Genomic DNA, 26,054 nt, shown 5'->3' on the forward strand with positions numbered 1-26,054 from the left:
AGCAGTTAGCTTTTAAGTTGCAGATGTAGTTGAAGTAAAGATTCACATAGCTACCTTGAGCGGTAACATCAACCACAAGACAGTCGTCAATATACACTCCTGGAAATGGAAAAAAGAACACATTGACACCGGTGTGTCAGACCCACCATACTTGCTCCGGACACTGCGAGAGGGCTGTACAAGCAATGATCACACGCACGGCACAGCGGACACACCAGGAACCGCGGTGTTGGCCGTCGAATGGCGCTAGCTGCGCAGCATTTGTGCACCGCCGCCGTCAGTGTCAGCCAGTTTGCCGTGGCATACGGAGCTCCATCGCAGTCTTTAACACTGGTAGCATGCCGCGACAGCGTGGACGTGAACCGTATGTGCAGTTGACGGACTTTGAGCGAGGGCGTATAGTGGGCATGCGGGAGGCCGGGTGGACGTACCGCCGAATTGCTCAACACGTGGGGCGTGAGGTCTCCACAGTACATCGATGTTGTCGCCAGTGGTCGGCGGAAGGTGCACGTGCCCGTCGACCTGGGACCGGACCGCAGCGACGCACGGATGCACGCCAAGACCGTAGGATCCTACGCAGTGCCGTAGGGGACCGCACCGCCACTTCCCAGCAAATTAGGGACACTGTTGCTCCTGGGGTATCGGCGAGGACCATTCGCAACCGTCTCCATGAAGCTGGGCTACGGTCCCGCACACCGTTAGGCCGTCTTCCGCTCACGCCCCAACATCGTGCAGCCCGCCTCCAGTGGTGTCGCGACAGGCGTGAATGGAGGGACGAATGGAGACGTGTCGTCTTCAGCGATGAGAGTCGCTTCTGCCTTGGTGCCAATGATGGTCGTATGCGTGTTTGGCGCCGTGCAGGTGAGCGCCACAATCAGGACTGCATACGACCGAGGCACACAGGGCCCACACCCGGCATCATGGTGTGGGGAGCGATCTCCTACACTGGCCGTACACCACTGGTGATCGTCGAGGGGACACTGAATAGTGCACGGTACATCCAAACCGTCATCGAACCCATCGTCCTACCATTCCTAGACCGGCAAGGGAACTTGCTGTTCCAACAGGACAATGCACGTCCGCATGTATCCCGTGCCACCCAACGTGCTCTAGAAGGTGTAAGTCAACTACTCTGGCCAGCAAGATCTCCGGATCTGTCCCCCATTGAGCATGTTTGGGACTGGATGAAGCGTCGTCTCACGCGGTCTGCACGTCCAGCACGAACGCTGGTCCAACTGAGGCGCCAGGTGGAAATGGCATGGCAAGCCGTTCCACAGGACTACATCCAGCATCTCTACGATCGTCTCCATGGGAGAATAGCAGCCTGCATTGCTGCGAAAGGTGGATATACACTGTACTAGTGCCGACATTGTGCATGCTCTGTTGCCTGTGTCTATGTGCCTGTGGTTCTGTCAGTGTGATCATGCGATGTATCTGACCCCAGGAATGTGTAAAAGTTTCCCCTTCCTGGGACAATGAATTCACGGTGTTCTTATTTCAATTTCCAGGAGTGTATTAGTTCCTCCTTCAGACGGTGTGAGGTGGAAAATATGCGGAGTGGTGTTGCGTGGGTAGCAGAGCAGCGCCTGCCCAGCGAACCGCGCCCAGCCCAGTGAACTCGGCTGCATCCGGCCTGCAGCGGCCGGCCGGCCATCCGTCTCCATCAGTCGCAAGGACGGCCAGTCCGTCACTCAGCCAGACGTTTCCAGCCTACACCGCAGGCGGTCTATCGCCGCGCCGGCCACTGCCTCAGGCTGGGGAACTCCACCAGCGTCACATCATCTTTGGTTGAGCGGCACCTTGGTGCAAAGTGTAGCAGCTATCTGCATCTGTTCAGGGCACCTCATTGAGTACTTCATATTCTACTGCCAATCCCCGTTCCTGTCAAAAATGGACTGTGGAAAATAGCATTATTGTTACGCCTCCGTGTGAGTTCGTGTTTCTATCTTTTACTCCTAATAGTCTTTTCGTGGAAGATTCGTAGGAGGCAGCAATATATTGGCTGACTCTTCTTGGAACTTAGGAGGGGACTTCAAAGTACCTTTCGCTGAATTCTGCACTACACTTAAAAGGCCACTGAGTCACACGTAGAGTTGAAAAACTACCATAGGCTATTGTAGACTATCGTAAGTAAGTGTGGAGTAGTCTTCCTAGTAGCTTTGGTCATTTAAAGTTATACCCGCATGATGTGTAAGTGAGGTGTGTTGCATATTAATCGGACGTTACCTCATAACAACCGCTGTCTTTACACATGTGATCAGTATCTTACTGGATTCCCCTAAAAACCAGAATCGGTGACCTGTCTAGAATCTGAGTGGGAATTTATAAAGGGCCAGGTAACGTAGGGAACATTTTTGTTCTACATGATTATCCTCCAGTCTGCTATTTAAAAATGAACAGTATTTATGGTGAAATTGAAATTTTCGATGTTTAATGCAGATTTTATTCGAAAATTGTTCGTTTGTAATATGAAGCAGAGGGATGTTATAGAAAAAATTAAGAAAACGATACAGAATTAACATATAGCGGTACCAAACGCAATTTCCCCTTCAAAAGGGTAAAATAAGAAGAAGACACAAAACAATAATATATTAAACATCGGTTCAATACTTCGTCGAACTTATATAAAAGATGTTTCTGTTGTTCTTAAATTCTTAAACAAGTTTCACACTTTCTAATATAACAGGAAACTCTTGTCTTTGATCATGATGAAGAACGTTCTATTGAGTGGGAAATAACAACAATTATATATAAACTGTGCTTGCAGCAAAAGAAATTCTCGTGGTTATGGATGACCTTAGAAGTTACACGATGAACTAAGTTTTAATACTTATGAAATTACTGTAAGGATATATAATCACGATGGACCAATACTGAATGGCCGGCCGCTGTGGCCGAGCGGTTCTAGGCGTTTCAGTCCAGTTAATTGGTAAGGTGACTTCACGTTGCAAAATTATCACTTCAGGAATTTGTGGTCTCATCTTGTATGCGTCTGTTTCTGCTTGTATCCACCGTGCATGCCTGTTATGCTGTACCGGGTTTGACCATATGTTGCTCCAGAAGTGTTCCATGTCTGTTATGTTTGGTGGGTTGTCTATTTTAATGTGTGTGTTATCTATTGACTGATATAATTTCTTTTGGTTTGTGTTGAATGTTTGGTTTTGTTTCCTTCGATTTTCACTTTTTTTGTATCTTCTAAGTCGTTTGGCCAATGCTTGTAATTTCTGCTTCTTTTCATCTAATTGCTCTATCGCTTCTTGTTGTGAGATTTTACCTAACCTTTTTTCGTTTTTTGTCTGATATTTCATTTCTTATAAACTGTGTTAGCTGTCCGATGTCTTTTCTCAGTTTTTCTACTCTGATCTGTAGCCTGTGTTGCCATGCTGGTTTTGTGGGTTTCTTCTGTGTGTTGGTTTGTTCTGATCTCTGCCTAGTGTGTATATTTAGTGTAGTGAGTGCTCCTATATAAACCAGTAGTTGTAACTCTTCCATAGTTGTACACTCCTGGAAATTGAAATAAGAACACCGTGAATTCATTGTCCCAGGAAGGGGAAACTTTATTTACACATTCCTGGGGTCAGATACATCGCATGATCACACTGACAGAACCACAGGCACATAGACACAGGCAACAGAGCATGCACAATGTCGGCACTAGTACAGTGTATATCCATCTTTCGCAGCAATGCAGGCTGCTATTCTCCCATGGAGACGATCGTAGAGATGCTGGATGTAGTCCTGTGGAACGGCTTGCCATGCCATTTCCACCTGGCGCCTCAGTTGGACCAGCGTTCGTGCTGGACGTGCAGACCGCGTGAGACGACGCTTCATCCAGTCCCAAACATGCTCAATGGGGGACAGATCCGGAGATCTTGCTAGCCAGGGTAGTTGACTTACACCTTCTAGAGCACGTTGGGTGGCACGGGATACATGCGGACGTGCATTGTCCTGTTGGAACAGCAAGTTCCCTTGCCGGTCTAGGAATGGTAGAACGATGGGTTCGATGACGGTTTGGATGTACCGTGCACTATTCAGTGTCCCCTCGACGATCACCAGTGGTGTACGGCCCGTGTAGAAGATCGCTCCCCACACCATGATGCCGGGTGTTGGCCCTGTGTGCCTCGGTCGTATGCAGTCCTGATTGTGGCGCTCACCCGCACGGCGCCAAACACGCATACGACCATCATTGGCACCAAGGCAGAAGCGACTCTCGTCGCTGAAGACGACACGTCTCCATTCGTCCCTCAATTCACGCCTGTCGCGACACCACTGGAGGCGGGCTGCACGATGTTGGGGCGTGAGCGGGAGACGGCCTAACGGTGTGCGGGACCGTAGCCCAGCTTCATGGAGACGGTTGCGAATGGTCCTCGCCGATACCCCAGGAGCAACAGTGTCCCTAATTTGCTGGGAAGTGGCGGTGCGGTCCCCTACGGCACTGCGCAGGATCCTACGGTCTTGGCGTGCTTTCGTGCGTCGCTGCGGTCCGGTCCCAGGTCGACGGGCACGTGCACCTTCCGCCGACCACTGGCGACAACATCGATGTACTGTGGAGACCTCACGCCCCACGTGTTGAGCAATTCGGCGGTACGTCCACCCGGCCTCCCGCATGCCCACTATACGCCCTCGCTCAAAGTCCGTCAACTGCACATACGGTTCACGTCCACGCTGTCGCGGCATGCTACCAGTGTTAAAGACTGCGATGGAGCTCCGTATGCCACGGCAAACTGGCTGACACTGACGGCGGCGGTGCACAAATGCTGCGCAGCTAGCGCCATTCGACGGCCAACACCGCGGTTCCTGGTGTGTCCGCTGTGCCGTGCGTGTGATCATTGCTTGTACAGCCCTCTCGCAGTGTCCGGAGCAAGTATGGTGGGTCTGACACACCGGTGTCAATGTGTTCTTTTTTCCATTTCCAGGAGTGTATTTTCATTTATTGTGTTGTGTATGATTGTGTTGATAGTTGTTATTGTTGGTTCGACTTGTGGGTTATTTGGTGGACTATGCTAGAATGGTCTAATGTCTGTGTTTGTGTCTTTGTATTCTATATGTGTTAACTGAAATTTTTCTTCTATATCTAACATGTGTGTCACTTCATGTTCTATTTGTGCTTGTTCTGGTGGCTGTCTTAAGATTTCGTTTTCCTCTGATTGTTTAATTTATGCATGTTGTTCTTTGTTTGTTTGTTCTGGGATGTTTGAGTCAATTACTGTATTTTCTTCTTCTTCTGATTGCACGTTATTTTGTTCCAGTATTTGTTGTACTTGTTGTTTGATATTTTCTAATTCTGATTGGGGTATCCTGTTATTTTCGATTATTACACGGATCTGATCAGCTAGTCGTTGTTCTGTTAAAAATCTTTAATTCTGGGTATCTGGTGATAAATGTTGTGTATACTTGTGATCTGTATCCAGTTGTGTTGGTTCCTAAGTTTGTTGCTTGGTAATAACAGAACATGAGGTGTCGGTTAACTTCATCTGACCATCTCATCCTCTGTCTTTGTTTTCCTTCTAGGGTAGTTGCAGGAAGCATATCCTGCAAAACACCTTATTATTATTATTATTATTATTATTATTCTTTACTTTCTCAGACGTTAAGTCTGGTTAAAAATGAAAAGTGACGCGGACCTTGATCAGGCGTCACTTCCTTTTAACTGTATGGTATGTGTTATATTGCATTTAGGAACTTTCGGGTAATTGAACATGTATCAGTAATTACTGATTTCTGTAGTTGTATATATACGTTTGGATGTAGCTCTATTGCATTGATGTACTGGTGGATATTGTGTGGTATGACTCCTGTAGTTGATAGTATAATTGGTATGATGTCAACTTTATCCTGATGCCACATGTCTTTGACTTCCTCAGCCAGTTGGATGTATTTTTCAATTTTTTCTCCTGTTTTCTTTTGTATATTTGTTGTATTGGGTATGGATATTTCGATTAGTTGTGTTAATTTCTTCTTTTTATTGGTGAGTATGATGTCAGGTTTGTTATGTGGCGTTGTTTTATCTGTTATAATGGTTCTGTTCCAGTATAATTTGTATTCATCATTCTCCAGTACATTTTGTGGTGCATACTTGTATGTAGGAACGTGTTGTTTCATAAGTTTGTGTTGTAAGGCAAGCTGTTGATGTATTATTTTTGCGACATTGTCATGTCTTCTGGGGTATTCTGTATTTGCTAGTATTGTATTATTATTATTATTATTATTATTACTATTATTATTATTATTATTCTTTTGCTTGTACCTTTGTCCCACAGTTTTCGCAGAGTCGGCATGGCTACAGTCGGATTTGGCATGGTTAATTGAAAGGGTGGCCAGATGCTCTTCCTGTTGGTACCCTGTACCCCCCGTGACAGAGTCAGCGTATCCCAACTGTCTGTGTCTAGTGTAAACCATGAAATAGTGCAAATGAGTTTCGAATGTCTGTGAGTCATATAACTGAGGCGGGACGTTGGGACCAGCCCGGTATTCGCCTTGTGGAATGTGGAAAACTGCCTAAAAACCACATCCAGGCTGACCGGCACACTGACTCTCGTCGTTAATCCGCGGGGCGATTCGATCTGGAGCCGGCGCGCCAACCTGAGTCCAGGAAGCACCGCATTAGCGCTCTCGGCTAACCTGATGGGTAATTATTATTATTATTATTATTATTGTTGTATTTTAATATAGTTATCAGGTCTCTGTAAGCAACGGTCGGAAAATTCTACCAGTCGTTTAATTCCTCGACGACAGAAAGCCGCTCCGTGGTGAAGAAGCCTTTCGAGAATTGTTACGTGAACGTCCTCATCGTTGGAAAATCTCTTGCCCTCCCAGATGGTCTTTCAGCTTGCTGACAAGGTGGAAATAGCGTGGCGTAGGATCTGGATTATATTGCGGATGCTTCTAAAACTCCCTTCGAAGGCCTTGAACTAAAGCTTATGTGCTGAGCGCCGTGCGATGTTTTCCTCTGCTGTGCTGTAGAACAATGCATTTGTCTAATTTTGCACACCGACTCTTCTTTATCCAGTTACCTTTGTGTGAGAGTAACAGTAATACAGGAGACGATCTCGGACGGTGGAATGAGCACTGCCTATTGAGATAAGCGGCTTTTGAGCTACGTCCACAGTAGTCACTGTGCGAAAATTACTCTGCGATTGCTGCGAGTCATTTCCTCGACTACTGGACATTGTTTGGGGTCGATGTTGACGACCTTCTTTCTCGATTAGCGTTGTATAAGCAGCCTTTGTTAAATTGTTGACACCACATAACTACGGATGGTTGCAACATTGTGTTTGGTCCATATATCGCCATAATTTCACTGTGAATCTCTGTGCGGTTTAGACGTTCTTGCCCTCAAGAATCTTACTGTTCCGCGTACTTAAATCCTGGAGTACGTTTCCAACCGCCACGACATTTCACTTGCACATTATGATGTACCTATTATCGGTACTGAAGCAGAACTGTATCTGTTGTGACAATGCGCCACAATTTCTGCACAATGATCTTTGGAAGGGGCTGAAATGGTTCAAATGCCTCTGAGCACTATGGGACTTAACATCTGAGGTCATCAGTCCCCTAGAACTTAGAACTACGTAAACCTAACTAACCTAAGGACACCACAAACACCTATGCCCGAGGCGGGATTCGAACCTGCGACCATAGCACTCGTACGGTTCCGGACTAAAGCGCCCAGAACCGCTCGGCCACCGCGGCGGGCTGAAGGGGCTGATATATATATTATATTATGGGTCATTTTATGCTATTTCCACATCTTTGATTGTCGACTGAGTTAGAGTCCAGAGACGCTTACGTGCGTATTCAAACATCGCTATAGTTGTTGACGTTTTACTCGCTGATTATTAGAAAATGTAAAAGGTATAACCGCCATTTTCTGAATCAAATTTCTTCAATAGAAAGATTCACATCACAGCTTCTTCTGCGGTAGCTAGCTTATGAGTTAGATTTTGCTTTGGGATTCATTACGGCATTAGCGCTCATTGAGTCGATTAATTAGAATAAATATTCAGAACTATTTCATGATAAAGTTTCACACTCTTATTGTGACTGTAGTTACGCTGAGGCATTCTAGGGTAATGTAATTATGGATTAATAAAGGATCCGTAGTGTGAACTTACTTATAACTGTGAAATATTAACCGATCAAAAAAGAAATGGTCAAATGGCTCTGAGCACTATGGTACTTAACATCTGAGGTCATCAGTCCCCTAGAAGTTATAACTACTTAAACCCAACTAACCTAAGGACATCACACACATCCATGCCCGAGGCAGGATTCGAACCTGCGACCGTAGTTGTCGCGCGGTTCCGGACTGAAGCGCCTAGATTCGCTCGGTCACAGCGGCCGGCTATTAACCGATCCTTATCCGCGAACTACAATTCAGTTTTGAGTAACTCAAAACAGATGTCAAGTTTCGTGTCCTTATATGGGAGGTTAGAATTTCATAGTCTTTATTCAAACTACGTAGATTTTATTTTGCTCATCGCTGAATACGCTACACGTGTCAGATATGAATGCCGAAATTATTCAAATTAAACCCGACAATATCTTTTCCAATACCAGATGCCACCAGGTAAGACGACACCGTCGTATTGAATACTGGAACTCGAAAACAAAGCACTAATTTTGCTGCTCTCGTAATAGTCTAAATGCTATAACAGTCTCTGGCAAGTGTTGTTATAGGACATGTCTAACTTACTCTGAGAAATCTCATCTTGTGCCTCCAGTAAACCACTCTGTGATGCACAATGCCTCTCTTGTAGCGTCTGCCACTCGATTTAGATGGGCACTTCTGTGACGCTTTCGCGCTTACTAAGTGAACCTGTGACGAAACTCATTTTGTATCTTTTATATTCCCTCTGTCAATCCTTTCGGATCGACGAACAGATTTCAACAATCGGTCGAATAAGGGTGTTGCAAGCTATCTCCTTCGTGGGCAGACTATAACTGTTGTGAACTACAAAAGAGACAAAAACACAGTTATAATCATTCATATAAATAAAACTTAGACTTCAAAACCTCATTCAAAAATGGTTCAAATGGCTCTGAGCACTATGGGACTCAACTGCTGTGGTCATAAGTCCCCTAGAACTTAGAACTACTTAAACCTAACTAACCTAAGGACAGCACACAAAACCTCATTGCTCAGACAGAATGTATTACGGCGAAGTCATCCGGTCCTTCAGATTACATGGGCGAACTCGTAGACATGATTCTGGCAAAGTTAATGGCAAAACCTGACACTTCGCTCGAAGATAGCATGTAGAAAACTCGGTGAAACGTTACGACAACAGTACACCCCATCTCAGATTTCTTCTTCTTCTTCTGCCAATCCAGGATTAGTCCTTATCGCTTGTTACGGCCTTACCATGTCTTCCTGGGTCTTCCTAGACTACTCCTTCCAATAGGATTATATTATACTGCTTGTCGAAGGATTCTTTGAGAAGAAGAAAAAAAATCAAATGGCTCTAAGCACTATGGGACTTAACATCTGAGGTCATCAGTCACCTAGACTTAGGACTACATAACCTAAGTACATCACACATATCCATGCCCGAAGCATGATTCGAACCTGCGACCGTAGCAGCCACGTGGTTCCAGAATGAAGCGCCTAGAACCGCTCTGCCACAGAAGCCGGCCCTCTGAGAAGAGATACACATCACATGCTCTTCCAACACCGTGTTCGTTGGTTTACTTTTAAAATTCATGGCTGTACACCGAGTTCTTTCCTTATTTCTTCACTTCTTATTCTATCTTCTCTTGGGGAGCCTTTCACTAATATAAGGAGCTTTATTTCTGGTATTTCGGTTTGTCTTAGGTCTATTGATCATAATGTCCAACTTCTTGCTCCATGTAGTACTGTGGATAGCGCCACGACTTTATAAAATTTCATTTAGGTTGCTCTTCTCGTTTTACTCTTCACTATTTTTCTTATCGTGTCACATCTATATCGATAGGTGTTAATTTTAATATCTGTGTCTATCTCTTCTTCAGAAGCTATACCACATCCTTGAACCATTGCGCGATCGATAGTTTGCGCCACGTCTCCTGGAACATAATGTTTGGCGTGAAGGGGGCGTGGCACGTCTGCCACGAGTGCCTCTGAGGACGATTTTCCGGGCGAGGCAGTGGGTGGAGCAGCACGCACGGCGCATGTCTGCGGGGCAACGGGCTGCACTTCGTTGTACCGCCCGAGTGACTTCCAAGGTTGTCTGGCTGAGCGTCTTTCGGCCACGAGGGACGTGCACCGGAAACAGGAGTGGACACATCATTCCTTTGGCTTACCGAATTTGGAGGCGGGCGGTGGGTCGTCGTGACCCACACATCTCCTGGTGGCTCCAGCTTTTCGCACTGTTTGTCACGATGCCCGATGAGCTTTTAGTTTCTTTGCTGCGATGCCAGGACCACGCGGCATTAGTAAACACTGATCCTCCTCCCTGCTGTGAGCATGATAATTGTGGCTGGCTCGCTTCCGGCGAGTGTTTGTGTCTTGCTGCTTCATATCGGACCCGGTTCAGCCTCCTATTGTTGTTCCCTGTTCCTGTGTCCTGCCAGGCGACTTGAGAAGCGCATCGCTTGCATTAAAATATAATAGATTCAGTTTCTTAGAATTGTGAGTTGATTGTGTGTTTTAAATTGTTAGAGTTTTGTAAATTTTTTTATGTTCAATATGCCATTATCCGTGTCGTTCAACATTTTATTTTGCCTAGTGCGTTGTGCACTAAATCGACATGTCGCTTTCTTTAGTTATTTGGAGCCCACAAGATGGTACATCTTACGGAGGAAAATGTTGTTGCATGTAGTTTTGTGGGTTGCACTTCCAAGCCAAGCTTGTGTTTAATGTAGGTGAGGTTCATAAGCCAACCATTCGCGTCTTTCCTCCAACCACGTTTTTCATCCCGCGCGACGGTTAAGTATATACCGCTTCCGCCTCGTGGCGTGATTTGAAACTGGATCTCAGCTGGCCGCTGAACGTCTTTACCATCAGGTGTAAGTGCGAGGGACTGCCTTGGCCAGTTACCTTACTACCTTTTAGTGACTTTTCGCAACTGTTTTGCCTACGCTATCAGCGTATAATCTGATGATTTACATTTTTACTTGCCTTATCTAAAAGTTACCTCTCTGTTCGTCAGGCTATCGTTTTATGTTTGTGCCTTGGGCGTGTATATGGCAACAGCCTTGCCGCAGTCGATACACCGGCTCCCGTCAGATCACCGAAGTTAAGCGCTGTCGGACGTGCCCGGCACTTGGATGGGTGACCATCTGGGCCACCACGCACTGTTGCCATTTTTCGGGGTGCACTCAGCCTCGCGATGCCAATTGAGGAGCTACTCGATCGACTAGCAGTGGCTCCAGTCAAAGAAAACCACCATAACGACCGGGAGAGCGGTGTGCTGACCATAGGCCCCTCCTACCCGCATCTTCAGCTGTGGATGACACGGCGGTCGGATGGTCCTTATGGGCCACTTCTGGCCTGAAGATGGAGTGCTTGGGCGTGCTTAGTAAAGGACAAGTGTGGTTAGCAATGTATCGGGCTTGCCCTAAGTATTTCCGGAGCCGTTCGTCCGGGCCACATCGCCCGATGCGTGTTGGTTTCATATCAACCAGCCTTAATTGTTTTTCTTTCCTTTTAATGAACTCCGTTTTAGGTAAATCTGAATTATTTACTGTATTTTAGTCCATCACATTCTAAAGATGTTTACTGCCTGCCTGTTTTGAAGATAGAAAAGCTATCATATTATACTTGTTATAAAACACTTATTTGGTGCAGTCTTGTGTTTTGTACGTAAACGTTAAGAACCATTGAAGACGTTGTTTTATCGGTTATAAGGAAGTGTTCGTAAATTGTTTTAGACACTTGAATCGTTTTGTCTTAATATGTCAAGGTCCTGTGCACCTAACTGGTAAAGTTACTTTTCCTGAGGAGTGCTAATAAAAATTTTGATACGAATGATGTTCAATCCCTGTTTGGCCCGGTCCTTCGACTCCCAGGCAACCTAATGTCAGCAGTGTGTACTGGAAATGGGACACCCGTACTATTACTATATTTTTGATGATTGTCTTAGTCCTTACAAGGTGCTTTTGTAAAACGACCGTTATTTTTATTTTCATTTTCAGAAGAATGAAATTTTCACTCTGCACTGGAGAGCGCGTTGATATGAAATTTCCTAGCGCATTAAAACTGTGTGCCGGACCGAGATACGATCTCGAGACCTTGACCTTTTGCTGACAAGTGAACTACTTTCTTTTTTTTAACCTCATTGTTCATTTTGTTTGTTATTGTTGATTGCATTTTGTGTGGGCGGACGTCACATGACACCCGTTCAAGTTCACCGTCAATTCCTTCACTCAGATTCTGTTTTTCATTTTTTTGTTTATTACGGAGGTCAATCAGCCCTCTGACCGAACACGTTGAGGTACCGTGCCGAACAATGAATGAGCTTCCCAAGCACGACTCGCGATCCGTCCTCACAGCTTTACTTCCACCTAGCTTTTGAAGGTAGGAAATGAGATACCGGCGGAAGTAAAGTCGTGAGGACGGGTCGTGATTCGTGTTTGGATAGCACTGGATAGAGCGCTTCTCTGCAAAAGGCAAAGGTTCCGAGTTCGAGTCACGGTAGGTTGGAAGGCAGGGGATGAGGCACTGACGGAAGTAAACTCGTGAGGACGGTTAGCAATAGTGCTTGGGTAGCTCAGTCAGTAGAGCACTTGCCCGCAACAGGCAAAGATCGCGAGATCGAGTTTCGGTCCGGTACACAGTTTTAATCTTCTAGGAAGTTTCGTTTCTGTTTTTGCTGTTGATGCCTTTAGGTTACAATTTAGGTTTGTACGGTTCAATCCACGTAACGAAATTTGTAGTTTAACACTGTCCTGTATGATTACCTGGTCGTCGGCAAAATTAGAAATTAGAAATATAACTGGCCGAATTGTTATACCTCCAGGAATTGTGTCCTGTTCCCTGACCATTGACGTAGACATTGAACGGTGTTGGTGACATACTACAACCTCGCCTTACGTCACAGCTCTTTCCAAACGTCTATTCGTATTTTGGTGTTTTTGTATAAAACTTGGCATACTCTTATCAGGTGTCTGGAGAAACCTCTTTTCTTTATTATTGTCGAGAGCTTTTTATGTGGATGCGGTCAGATTTCATCACGGCGAATTGCGTTTCGCACCAGCAGCTTTTCCCGAATCTGCGATGTTTCTTTGGCGAGAGAAGCCTTTCTGCGGAGGATTGATTGCCGCCGAAGGCAAACTCTGACGAGAGACGACGCGGCCTTGAACCTCCGCTCACGAGCAGGTACATCGCGGACTTGCCGTCGAGTTCACATCGGCGCTGCAGACAGCGACCGTTAATTTCAATTTCGGCGACGTCAGCCATCAATCACGCCCGCGGCTGAGCCAGCGCGTTCCCTGAATGCAGCGGCGGAGAAAAAAAAAAACGGTACGCGGCCGATAGAGCGGAGGATCTGGCGACGTCTGGGGCATAATTAGGGCACGGCGAGGAGCAGCGAACACGCCAGCGCCGACGTCCGTGGCTATTCATCAAGGAGGCAATTAGCAGGCACCGCCCGCGTCGCCCCGTATACAAATTGGGGGATAATCGTATGCGGCATCACACACGCGCCGCTGCCGCAGCTAGTCCGCTCGAGCACTAAGCGGGCCGCACTGAAGCTAAACTGCACATAGCGTAGCAACATTTGCGCCCTCTAACAGGTATGCCGTACATGGAAGAGCTACGAGGGGCGTTCAATAAATTATGCAACACATATTTTTTTTTCTCGGCCAAATTTGGTTGAAAAAATGCGGAATTTGCTGTGGGACATCGTGGAATATTCCTGCTCCAGCCCTTTTGAAGTTCCGATAGGTGGCAGCGCTAAAAGCAGCCTTCAAACTGAGGTCCGTAACGGAGGCGCGTTCCAAGGAGAGAGCTCTCGTGGGCTTTCTTTTGGCGGAAAACCAGCTCAGTGTTCATTGTATGTTGTTGAACAAGCAGCTCCGCAGCACACCATACCGACGTGTTCACACGTCAATTACGACTGCAGGGGGCACGTGGCGATCAGGGTTCGACCGTCGATCAATGGGGACGTGTTGTCTCTTCGGGTTTCTTCAAATCTTTACTACACTAGAACGATGAAAGCAAAAAATATTTGAAGAAAGGTTTCCAACCTCGAGCAGTTTTTTTATAAGAATAAGGACGGAAATCTAATTGGAGATAAAAGCAAAGTCCTAGAAAGGCGGCAAAAGTATTTCACTGAACTGCTTGACGGGAAAGAAGGGGATAAAGAATATGGAACCGTGATGAGAATGAAAGGGAACAGGACTCAGAAATGGAATCAGAGTTAGATGTAGACGATAGGGAAGAGGAAGTACTACCGGAGCTAGAGGAAGTGAAGAATGTTATCAAGAACCTAAAAAACAATAAAGCAGCAGGAGAAGACGGCACAGAGGCCGAATTATTAAAATATGGGGGAAAGAAAATGGCAATTGAATCTCAATGTAGACAAGTGTAATGTGCTGCGAATGCATAGAAAGATAGATCCCTTATCATTTAGCTACAATATAACAAGTCAGCAACTGGAAGCAGTTAATTCCATAAATTATCTGGGAGTACGCATTAGGAGTGATTTAAAATGGAATTATCATATAAAGTTGATCGTCGGTAAAGTAGATGGCAGACTGAGATTCATTGGAAGAATCCTAAGGAAATGCAGTCCGAATACAAAGGAAGTAGGTTACAGTACGCTTGTTCGTCCACTGCTTGAATACTGCTCAGCAGTGTGGGATCCGTACCAGAAGAGATAGAGAATATCCACCGGAGAGCAGCGCGCTTCATTACAGGATCATTTAGTAATCGTGAAAGCGTTACGGAGATGATAGATAAACTCCAGTGGAAGACTCTGCAGGAGAGACGCTCAGTAGCTCGGTACGGGCTTTTGTTGAAGTTTCGAGAACATACCTTCACCGAGGAGTCAAGCAGTATATTGCTCCCTCCTACGTATATCTCGCGAAGAGACCATGAGGATAAAATCGGAGAGATTACAGCCCACACAGAAGCATACCGACATTCCTTCTTTCCACGAACAATACGAGACTGGAATAGAAGGGAGGCAGATAGAGGTACTCAAGGTAGCCTCCGCCACACACCGTCAGGTGGCTTGCGGAGTATGGATGTAGATGTAGATAATGAATTGATAAAGGAAATATGGATAAAAGAGGTAATGCCTAAGGATTGGAACGTGGGAATTATACGCCCGTTTCATAAAAAAGGTGACAAGTCAGAATGTAATAATTATCGTTGAATCAATATCTTGAACGTAACATATAAGATACGTAGTACAATTTTAGCCTCCTGACTTGAAGGAATGATAGAAGGGATATTGGGGGACTATCAGGCTGGATTTAGGAGGAACATACCCACGATGGATCAAATATTTTTATTAAGACGAGTGGTAGAAGTTTTGAGTATGAGAAGGAACTACATCAGCTGTACATTGATTTTAAGCAAGCGTACGACAGCCTACATAGGAAGAAAATTATACAGATCATGAAAGAATTTAGAATCCCATTAAAACTGGTCAATTTAACGGAATTGACAATGAAATCAATAGTGTGTAAAGTAAGAATAGAGCAAGAAGTGCCTAGAGAATTCTACGTACAGAGAGAGCTACGACATGGAGATGTGATCTCTACAATGTTATTTAATTTATTTTTAGAAAAGATGGTGCGGCAAATGCCAATAAACCCAGGAGGAACGATACTTAACCGGCAAGTTAAAGTGATAGGATATGCGGATGAGGTAGCATTAATGGCAAGGAATGTAAGGGCACTAAAGTGGAACTACGATACGATAGAGGAAGTAGCAAGAGAAGTAAGTTTAGAAGTAAACATAAACAAAACAAAATATATAGTGATGGGGGAGCTCAATATAAACGGACAAAAGAATTCAATAGTAATGAAAGAGAAAGGATATGAAAGAGTGAAAACATTTGACTATTTAGGTTCTGTAGCAACGGAAGACAGTAAAGTAGCAGTAGAAATTCGAGAAAGAATAGCGAGTGGAAATAGTTGCCATTTTGCCTTGCAGAATGTATTTAATTCCAGGAATGTTAGTAGGAATACAAAAATCAAAATATACACGACCGTAATAAGACCTATAGTAATATATGGATCAGAAGGCTGGGTATTGACATTAAAGGAGGAGAACTGGTTATTGAGATGGGAAGGAAAGATACTGAGAAGCTTTTCAGGAGCAGTGATAGAGGAAGATGGTTGGCGAGTAAGAACAAATGTAGAACTACAAACACTTTTTGGACAGATGGATATTGATGTTAAAATTAAGCAGGGAAGAATAAGAGGGGCAGGACATGTACAGAGAATGCCAGAAACTCGGAGTGCCAAGAACGTTTTTATGGGAAAACCTGATGGGAGGAGGAGGAGAGGTAGACCCAGGAAAAGGTGGCTGGACGATATGGAAGAAGATCTAAAGGCGATGGGAATAGGAAATTGGAGAAGGAAGGCGATGGACAGAGAAGAATGGAGGCAGGTGATACAGGAGGCCAAGGTTCTTCAAGGACTGTAGAGCCAACCAGTAAGAAGAAGAAGAAGAAGAAGAAGAAGATCGATGATTGTCTCGAGATACACCATCATCGGGCCGAACGGCGGTACGAAACGTGCAGCACACCACGGACGCAGGCTGGTGGGAGCAATGTTATGCTATGGGAGACTTAAATCGAAGACGCGCTGACACGTGCGAACCTCCTGCAACACTCCCCAACGGCGATGTCATCATTCAGCAATATAATTGTCGGAGCCAAAACCGTGCTACAGTTGTCTGAGGAGCATTATAGTGAACTCGATGTGTCGGTGACCAAGTTGTCCTGATTTAAATCCTATGAAACTCATCTGGGTCGCTATCGGGCGCCATCACCGCGGCCCGTTATTTATAAAAATTACTTGACCTGTGAGCAGACATCTAATGCTACATACCTCCACGAACCACCAACAAACTGTTGGATTCCTGCTACGCAGAATCAATGATATATTACGTTGCAAAGACGGACAGGCAAGCTATTAAGCAGGTGGTTATAATGTTTTGGCTCTTCAGTGCATGTGTTAGCAATTTCCATCCACTTCCGTCAGTAAAACAAGATTTTTATTTAATGGATAAAAGGAAAACTGATACCTGTTTTATACTTCAATAATGCTTGGTGTTCTGTGATACGACAAGGACATAACCAAAGGGGGAGTGGGGTCACCTAAATGAAATCACACACGACCTTATTGCTATGTAAAGAAATTGAAAGATTTTTGATTTTCAGTTATATGACGAAAAAGGGATACGCACTATCGATAAACACTGCCTTCGATAGATTGAAGCTATCTATATATCGACAGCACTGTCAGCTATCACCATTCCCGACTTTAGCCAACACCATCCACTGTATATTATGGGCATTACTTGAGCTCAGTTGTTTTGTTAATCAGTTCAGTTCTTACTTGCAGCTAAATCTAATAAAGTGCTGCCGTTTATCTACGTCTACATCATACTCCGCAAGCCGGCTAATGGTGTGTGGCGGAGGGTACGTTCTGTACCACTGACTGAGCCGTCCAATGCTGTTCCACTCGCGAATAGCGCTTGGGAAGAATGATTGATGGTAAGCCTCTGTATAGGCCCTAATTTCTCGAATTTTCTCCTAATGGTCGTTAATGAGACTATGTGGGGGGAAGTAATATTTTGTCCAACTCTTCCCGGAACGTGTTCTCTTAAAATCTGAATAGTAAATCCCTCCGTGATGCACAACGCCTCTCTTGTACCGTCTGCCAATGGAGTTTGTTGTGTATCTCCGTAAGGCTCTCAACGATCACGTGACGAAACGCACCGTTCTTCGTCGGAATATTTCCATCTCTTCTGTCAGTCCTACCTGGTAAGGATCCCAGATAGATGAACAGTACTCAAGAGTCGGCCGAACAAGCGCCTTATAAGCCACTTCCTTTTGTCGCGTCTGTAGTTTCCTGAGGCGGATCAGGAAGGAAGCTAGACGCTAAATCCAGTAATGAGGTGGATCGTCAAACTCGAAGTCCTGGTGCTGGAAAACAAGCTGGAAATTCTTCGTAGATAAGGGAACTCTTTGGGATAAGGGACATATACTTCTGATGAAACAACTCAGATGAAACATGAGACAGGATAAGACCACTGTTGAACCCTAAGAGGCATAAACACATTGAATGTAAGTTGGGCAATCCTGCATGTACCCTGTGCAGCTAAGTGCCACGAGAAACTAAGTCCCGTCCCGAGGGCATAGACTGCCCTCGGGACGGGACTTAGTTTCTCGTGGCACTTAGTCCAGCGTATGAGGCAACTGTCGAAGGAAACTCTCCAGTAGCACCAGCGGACCTGATCGTGTAGGCTCGTCTGATGCAATCCCCCTTGATCACGCGCGTCTCCCGTGTCCTGTCGTCCTTCCAGAACATTCTGTCGTAGCTGGTCGTGTCGCTCCAGCGTCCCTTGCTACAAAAAACGCAACCCCCCCTGTTTCCCAGCGCCCTGGCTGACGTTAAGTTGCTTTCTTATGCAATCTTATGCATTTCTACTCACAGCCGTGACCCATTCGCGACACTTTGTGGACGAGTTAAATGTTCTTAAGATTATGCCTATGAATATGAGTCTGGAATCTGCTTTTCCAACTACTTGTTTTACGCTGTCATTCTACTTAAGATTGCTCTGGATAGTTACTCCTAGACATTTTACGGTAAATACTGTTTCAGGTGGTTTCTCATCAGTAGTGTGGGTGTACAGTAGTGGATTTATTTTCCTATGTATGAGCAGTAGGTTAAATCTATTTACGTTCAGGGTCAACTGTCAGATTCAGCACCATCCATCAATTCTCTGGAGGTCATCCTGCAAATTGTTACTATCTTCTGACATTGCTTCTTTGTTATAGACAACCGCAACATCTCCGAACAACTATAAAGAGCTTGCGACGCTTTCTACTAGATCATTTATACAGATATTGTAAACAGTTACGTTCCTATCGCACTTTCTTGGGGGTACAACGTAAATTAAGCTTACATCTGTCGGTTTTGTTCTGTTAGGAGTGACATGTTGAGTTCTATCTACAAGGAAGACTTGAATCAGGACGAAAATGTGCTACGATACTCCATAAGATCGTATTTTGTTTCACTGAAAGGCAATGCGGGATGGTGTTAAAAGCCTTCCTGAAGTAAAGGAACACGACATCAACTTGAGCGTCGTTGTCTACGATGCTGTGGATCTCATAGAGGAACAGAGAGAGCTGAGTTTCGAAGAATCTTCTGTTTCTTTGCAGAATCCATGTTGATTTTTATAGAGGAGATTTTCGTTCCCCAAGAACGTCATAATTCTTGAACATAAAACATGTTCCATAATTCTACAGCAGTTTGACGTCAACGATATAGGTCTATAATTGTGTGCATATGTCCTAGAGCCCTTCTTAAAAGCGGGAGTGACCTGCGCTTTCTTCCAGTCGCTAGGTACCCTTCGTTGCTCAAGCGATCTAGTAGTAGTAGTCGTAGTAGCTTTATTCATCCGTAGATCTCTTGTTGCTCAAGCGATCTAGTAGTAGTAGTCGTAGTAGCTTTATTCATCCGTAGATCTCTTGTTACAATGATATAGGACATGTAGAAGTATATACAAGTTTAGAACAATTTAAAATAAGTTAGTTCGTATACACATATATTTACAGACTTCTAATTAGAGACAATCATTAGATTTACTCCTGGTATAAATACTTTTTTTACAAGTAACTTATTAAATAATGTAATGCCACATTGTTCACACATAGCTCACTATCAGTCACTGCACACACTATACACACATTGTTTCATAACACTTCACTCACTACACACACACACACACACACACACACACACACACACACACTCTACGATAAGTTACTGTTAGAAGGGAGCAACGTCTTTCGCATAATCATTGTATCAAAATGGCTCTGAGCACTATGGGACCTAACTTCTGAGGTCATCAGTCCTCTAGAACTTAGAACTACTTAAACCTATCTAACCTAAGGACATCACACATATCCATGGCCGAGGCAGGATTCGAACCTGCGACCGTAGCGGTCGCGCGGTTCCAGACTGTAGCGCCTAGAACCGCTCGGTCACTGCGGCCGGCTAATCTTTGTAGAATGTTATATATATCTCATGTGGTACTGACGCCTTTCCATTACTAAGCGATTGTTGTTGTTTTTCTATTCCGCGATCGGTTATCTCTGTATCTGCCATTCCCACGTTCGTACGACGATTGAAAGGAGGATCCGTTTGTTTGTTTCGTTTTGTTTTAGGGTGCAAAAACAACTTGGGTCATACGCGCTCATGTAAAAAGTGTAGAACACGAAGTCAGAGAGGAGTTAAAAAACGACTACATGTCAGTCCCGGTCGAAGTAAGAGAAGGCAGCTAAAAACAGGGACTTGGAGGAAGGTCTATAAAAAACACCATAAAGAAAGCGAGGTGCGGAACTAAAATTTAAATGGCCTTCGGCATATTGTTACGACGGATAAAATGTAAAACACAGTTGACAACTCGCTCGTCGTTTGCTAAAGCGGCCAACAACCGAGACCGTAAACCCAAGGGGGAACGTAAAGGGTTAAAAAAGGGGCATTCCGTCAGGAAATGGCGGACAGTTAAAACTTGGGCGCAATGTGTACAAAATGGTAAGGGAGAGACACTTAAGAAATGACGATGGCTAAAAAGGCAGTGCCCAATACGAAACCTAGTTAAAACGATCTCCTCGCGGCGGGAGGACCGAGGGGAGGTTGTCCAAGCCGCTGGGAGAGGCTTAATAACCTGAAGCTTATTCCCAGTGGCGATGCCAAAGTGACACCACCTCCTGACGAACGGCAACATAGAGATAATCAGAGGGAATATAAGAACTGGTGAGCTGAGCTACGAGGACTGCAACTTTGGCAGCAGCGTCAGCAGCCTCGTTTCCTGTCAGACCGGCATGACCAGGAACCCACATAAACAACACAATGACTCCATAAAGAGTGAGAGCAAGTGACAGTTTTCCAGGACCCGTTGCACTAAGGGATGGGCAGCGCAAAGCGCACAGACGCTTTGAAGGTCGCTGAGAGAGTCTGAGCAGATGACACAATTGAAAAAGCCAGTGTCGCCAGATGTACTCCGTGGCATAATAGAGGGGGAAGAGTTCTGCTGTAAATACTGAGCAGTGTGCCGGAAGCCGATACCGAAAACATCGGCGTCAATGACAAAGGCACACCAGATACCACAGTCAGTCCGAGAGCCATCAGTGTACACAAAGGTACTATCGCGAAGTTCTATGCGAAGGTCGTGAAACTGAAGGAGATAGAGCGAGCCTGGAGTAGTGTCGTTAGAAAGCGAATGAAGTCCAAGATGAACATGGGACGCCGCATGAAGCCAAGGTGGTGAAGGGTTCATAGCCAACAGGAAAGTTGCTGGGAGAGAGAAGTTAAGCAGCCGGAGCAAGAGCTGAAAGCGAACTTCAGAGAAGAGGTGTCATCGAAGAAGGAGGTATAGGACGAACGACCACGCATGGCAGACAAACGGCATGCTTACCTGCGGAGGAGAAAGTCACAGCCGTAGAAGAATGATAGTTTAGCAGCTTCTGCATACAGACTGGGCTAGTGTAAAAGGCACCCGTGGCCATACGGAGGCCACGGTGGTGGACAGTATTGAGACGGAGTAAGAGGGACGGACGTGCGGATGCATAAACAAAGCACCCATAGTCTAGTTTCGAGCGGACAAGGGACCGATGCAAATGGAAGAGCGTGGTTCGATCTGCACCCCAGGAAGAACTATTGAGGACATCAAGGGCATTGACGGTCCGTGTACAGTGGGCTGCCACGTAAGGCACATGGGGGTACCAAGAGTGTTTCCTATAGAGCATGAGCCCCAGGAATTTCGTAATTTCAACGAACGGAAGAGCAACAGGACATAGATGTGAAGATGGTGGTTGTATCCTGCAGTCGATACAACCGTTCATAGCACTTAATTTTTAATTAATACTTTATTTATTTATTTATTTATTACCTTCCAAATATTTCGTATGTAAATTGCGCTCTTCTCGCAGATGTGTCCTTAATTATCAAACTGTCTGCTTGAAGTAATTTTCGTACAAGGACATCCAGAACAACGCCACACGAACCCCTGTATTTGGCATTAATTTTGATAGCGTGACACTCCCAATCTATACCCGGCAAGTTGAAGTCGCCTCCTGTTGCGACGGCATGATCAGGAAAATTACTAACGATATTCTGCAAGTTATGTCTGAAGCGCTCTACCACTAGAGCTCATGACCCAGGCGGCCTATACAAGCATCCGATTACCATTTTTGACCGACCTTTGACATTTAACTTCAGCCGGATTAATTCGCAATCGGAATCCATGAGAACCTCTATAGATTTTATCGAACTGTTTAGTGCAATAAACACGCCGCCGCCATTATTCTTACGATAAATATTCCAATCAATAGTTCCTGCGCTGTGTGTTGGTGCGATAGTTTCTAATTAAAGAAAAGTTTGTAACAGGAAAGAGGAGGAAATCCGATTTTTATTCGTCCTTTAGCACGATGGTAACATATAAATATGTACGTACTACTATAATAGCATAATTACCCATCTATAGGGTGGTCAGAAAAATCTGAGAAGCTTGTAAGGATGTTGCAGGGTAGGTTATTCTGAAAAATAACGATTAAGAAAAAATTACATTCGTTGCGCTATTTCCGACCTAACTAGCACTGAAGGTAGCCAGTCGGGCGTCGCACGCACAAATTCAAGTGCCCGCCAGAGACGGTGTCGCCAAACGTGTCCTTTGTTTTATTTCCTAAAATCGAAAAAGAAAGCGAAACAAAAACTGGATATGGGATGGTAATGAAGATAGAATCTGAACCAAAGGCTGAGCGGTCTCGTGCGCCATCATCTACGCTATGAGACGAACTGACACTAATTATACCTGGCGGGCTGCTTGAATCTGCGCGCACAACGGCCTGATTGGCCGACTTCAATGGTAATTAACTCGGAAACGGAGCGACATAATGAATTATTTCTTAACAATTATTTCTCAGCACAACTTACCTGCAACATTCTTACAAGCTTTCCGGAGTGTTTCTGACGACCCATTATAGCAGTTTAACATTAGCACTTGAGTCGTTATTTGGAGAGTGATAGAACTGAGTTTCAATAGTTCAACATTTCACAAGGCAACGGAGTGTAAACGTCATTACAGATAACTTTACATTAAAATCCGAGCATAGAAATACACCTGGATTTGCCTTTGTCGCCAAAAAATCGCGTTGATCAACAAAAATATTGTTCAAACGGCGATGGTTCCATTCCTCTAAAAAAAATTGGTCAATATTTTGCCATTAGTAGCCCAAACTGCAAAATATCACCCAATATGGTCACCTGTGCAGTACTCTGTTATGAAAATCAATTCCGATGAGGAAGGATGAGGGGGGGGGGGGGAGGGGGTGGAGAGCGGAAGGGGTGTGTGATGACAGCACATTCTCTAGTTCGGTTTCAGCGGTCTCCTTGAGTTCTTCTGAGCCGAATATGCCCTGCATTCTCACCCCTCCGCCCCCCCCTTCCCCGCCCCCTTTCGTCCAAATTCTATACAATCTCTTGTAGTATATAATAACGGAAGTAAGGAATTTCATGCACAATTAAATCTGAAAATATGCATGTATTCATGGACTAGCAAATGACCAAACAGTACTTATCTTGATATTGGAAGTAGCTGTTTATTTCTCGGACAGACAGTAGTTAATTTTAAAATTGGTTAGCATAAAATTTCGACAATATGCGTAGTTCAGCGATATTTACGAGGGTTGGAACTTAAATAGTGGCAACGGAATGCTACGGCTTCCACATCGCTTTCAACGGGTTGTACACAACGCTGGTGACTACTTTGATGGACAATAACAAGTGCAAACATGTAACTCTTTTGTATCGGTTGTGAATAAATAGTTGCCACCATTTAAGTTTCAACCCTCGTACATTGGAAGGTGGCTAGCGATCGTCATTTTTTACTACGTATCTGTGCATAAACATGGCTCACTTGTGCAACGACGATGCGTCATTTCTTCAACTTTTACTACAAGAACGATGATCTACTGTGAAAGGCTTATTCGCAATATCTTTGGACAGTGAGTCCAACCATCATGTAATGTAAATGGAAATATATGTGGTACACAGAGGAGTTTATTAGGATCCAAGGCTGTATAACGTTCTTATCATGGACAAATACACTCATTAATGAGTCCGCATACTTACTCATTAATGAGGTCGCATACTTTATGGGTCTAGTTGAAATCAATGCCTGAGTCAGTGTTAAGATTTCAAAACTGTTGCTCATAGGATTTGTGTATTCTGTTTTGTTTTATACATAAATTTGGTTCCTATAGTTTCAAGTTTACTGTTAAAATAATAATTTAAAACAAGTGCTCGATCACTTAAGGGAATGGAAGAATTTTAATGAAATGCAAGTTAAGTTGAAAAACGGGGTGCTTTGATATGCTGAAGGAATTCAGGCTTTCCCTCAGGTAAGTTGGGGATTTAAATAAAAGATAGTTGTAGGAGAATGACAGCTGTTGTCACTACAGACTTCAGCCCGTTTAACTTTATAAGTTATTGAACCAAACGTTAAGATTCTTCTCCTGTGTGATTGTGAAACTTATATTATAAGCCTAAGCTGTTTTTTATATCTATAAAAGTCAGAAAAGCTTTCCTCCCTTAGTTTATACACCAAATACTATTCGTATGAAGGCCTCCAAAAAGCAAATTATGTGTACAAAATTAAAAAATAAATAAATGTGTTCTCAGAATATTTTAAAAATATGAGCTTTTTTAAGGTTCCGTTTAACAAATCGGACCCCCCACCCTCCTACTTTGACAAAATCCAAAATCGTACAACCTTGGATAGGATTAAAAAGAATGAGTAATTTTAATAAAAGGTGTTTGAATGTTAGATTTGCAATTTTGAGATAAGTTTTGATTTCATTTTATTTTTCAATTGTAATCATCATCTCCTTTTCTTAAATGACATATAATTTAAATACATTTTGAATGCAATGTGTACTAAGAGCATTATTAGCAAATGGATAGAACGACGATTGGATGGGGTTTTTCTTTTCTTGACAAGCAGTAAATTATAGCATGCAGCGCAGCGTTTCCCTCTTTCAGTTAATTGTGTCGCAACAGCATTGTCACTGTCAATTAAGCTGAAGCAGAACAGAACTGTGTGTTCGTTGCAGGAAAGGCATTATCACGGCCTAATTACAGAACTCGCATGGAAGGATATTGCCTTGTTGCACGCAGTGATATGGATTCGATGTCAACACATTCCCGACACGTAATGTATAGGTACTGTGAATGAGCATTTCGGCGACAAGTTTAGTTTCATTTAATACTGTCTGTTTTCGAAGTTCCTTTCTTTAGAAATACCGGAACTAAATAATTTTCGTTTCATTAGATACCTTCTGCAATTTCCAATCACTGAATATTTTTTTCCGTTTCATAATTTCAAATTTATTCTGCCCTATAGCAAAATATACGAGGGTGAGTTGAAAATTAATGCCTCCGAACTTTTTATTCTGTTCTGAATAGCGGCTGAGGTCTTAGGTGCAATGCATATTAGTCGATCGATTTTTCCCACTTTGCTGACGCACGTTGCAGCCTTATGGCAGTAGACAGCACCGGATTGTAGCGTGTAACATGGAGGTGTATAACGTAACTACGTCGGTGAGTGAGAAACAGTGTGCTGCAATCGAATTTCTAACCTTAGAAAACGTGCGTCCAATTGAAATCCATAGGAAGGTGAAAGCTGTAGACAGTGATACAACATTGTGACAGGTAATGTGTAATATTCCTCCTTATGCTGTGTGTGTTATTTCCTGTCCTGATATGTAGAACCAGATGTAATACCTGTGGGTTTTTTGTATTCCCTGAATTGTTTTACAAAACATACTGTCATGCAAAGCCAACTGTAATATTCTTATACTATAATGTTAATAATAAGCAATGTA

General features: G+C 44.2%; 1 protein-coding gene and 1 pseudogene across 1 annotated transcript in view; one reads left to right on the plus strand and one right to left on the minus strand.

The window, feature by feature from the left end:
* Window positions 1-26,054, minus strand: part of LOC126198417 (synapsin) — an 846,670-nt gene that overhangs the window by 704,201 nt on the left and 116,415 nt on the right. The gene's annotated exons all lie outside the window — the stretch shown is intronic.
* On the plus strand, window positions 11,169-11,286 carry LOC126199969 (5S ribosomal RNA; annotated as a pseudogene).

Source organism: Schistocerca nitens, chromosome 8 (genome assembly GCF_023898315.1).
Source record: "Schistocerca nitens isolate TAMUIC-IGC-003100 chromosome 8, iqSchNite1.1, whole genome shotgun sequence".
Classification (NCBI taxonomy): Eukaryota; Metazoa; Arthropoda; class Insecta; order Orthoptera; family Acrididae; genus Schistocerca; species Schistocerca nitens.